Raw genomic sequence first — 1,544 nt, 5'->3', positions numbered from 1 at the left:
ATGAAAATAGGGTTTTACTAGCAGTAGGCTACATCAATTCAGCTCTGCTACACTACAATAGCCTACAAGTTATCCATCAGTTACAAACTGTAAATCCTTTATGCAATCGCTAACTGTCCAATTGTGGAAACTTGTCTCAATGCTCCTCACCGCACCTCAATGCTCAATGAAAGAGGTCATCGTAGACACTAAATACATTGAACAGGTATTAGAGGTAAAATGAAATGCAACCATAAAGTGTCAAACTTTTTTTTATTATTTAATGAATATTAAGAACATGTTCCAAAACACAGATAACCTTCATACCAGACCACTGTTTTTCTTAGTGGGCAATAACAGTAGCCTTATTTTTTTGGGTAGAGTTGCTGACAGTTAAGACTCCGACTTGAGCTTTTCCTGTTTGTTGGCTGGTTGAACCACTGACTCTCTCACAGCATCTGTAATCATAGAAGCATAACAAAATGAGTTGTTATACATAACTACCTACTTTTAAACGGAATGTCTGCTACAAGAATATAAAGCCACCGCCGCCAGCAGGCTGCTATCGGCTCTGTCTAACTGTGACAAAATCTACCACCTGTAAGGCCTGGGCTACACCGAGTCCGCAAGTGAAGCACTCGGTTCGCAGAGCATAAAAATAGTTTAAGAGGACTAATCCAATGTTTTTAAACATACTGTACGCCATCACGTCTGGTGTAACCAGTTCCATTGACTACAGTGGAAGCCAATTGTTGCAACAGATGCTCTGCAAACTGAATGCTTCAGTTACGTAGCCTTCCTGTAAGTGTGATGAGGAGTTATGGAATTGACCACATTTTGGCAAAGACCTGTTCCCTTAAAATACAAAAAAGGCATCAGAAAAGCAGTTCCCAGACACAACTACTTGTTAGTTACACAGTCCAGCATTTGGGGGTATTAGAAATGAGGTATTTATCAAAGCTGACAAAAGCATTTTATATGTTGAGATTTACCTGCAATTCATCCTGAACCGGTATCAGCAGTTGCAGAGGTCTGTAGTTATTTCTCTTCTAAAACAAAAATATGTGCATTTCATTAGAGAGCTTTTGAAGTAGGTGGATTTTATTACAGAAGACAAGCATATTTTTGTATGTTGAGATTTACTGTACATTCAATTCATCCTGAACTGATAAAGGCAGTTACAAAAGTATGTGGTCATTTTATTATTATTATTATTTTTTTTTTTTTTTAAGTGTGGACCAAAAGTCAAATAAATCAAATGCAAAACTGTATAGCTTACTTTACTTGGCTGGCAGGCCAGGATGAGAAAGGGTAGACCCCCAAACCAGACTGGAGCCACTGGTGAATGACCTGTAACACAGATGTAGAACATAAACATACATTACCTTTATCATCAGAAAGAAACTGCCAAATATGTAACATTACCAATCTTACACTCCATTAAAAATGAGCTTTATATCGATCCAGAGAGTGGGATGCTTATCATTTTAGCTCATAGTTCCGTTGAAAATTGTCTGACCTGTGACAAGGCAATGATACTTGACCGGTAGAAAGACCTCCGCCCA

General features: G+C 38.2%; 1 long non-coding RNA gene across 1 annotated transcript; it reads right to left on the bottom strand.

Annotated features, from left to right (window-relative positions):
• Positions 1-233: 233 nt before the first annotated feature.
• On the bottom strand, positions 234-1,544 carry LOC125291742. Its single transcript, XR_007193041.1, has 4 exons — positions 1,499-1,544; positions 1,259-1,329; positions 972-1,028; positions 234-437 (listed from the first exon to the last, which is right to left on the bottom strand). It is a non-coding gene; the product is annotated as an uncharacterized LOC125291742 (long non-coding RNA).

Source organism: Alosa alosa, chromosome 3, assembly GCF_017589495.1.
Source record: "Alosa alosa isolate M-15738 ecotype Scorff River chromosome 3, AALO_Geno_1.1, whole genome shotgun sequence".
Taxonomy (NCBI): Eukaryota; Metazoa; Chordata; class Actinopteri; order Clupeiformes; family Clupeidae; genus Alosa; species Alosa alosa.
The sequence above is the reverse complement of the archived record's forward strand: the minus strand, read 5'-3'. Positions and strand labels throughout refer to the sequence as shown.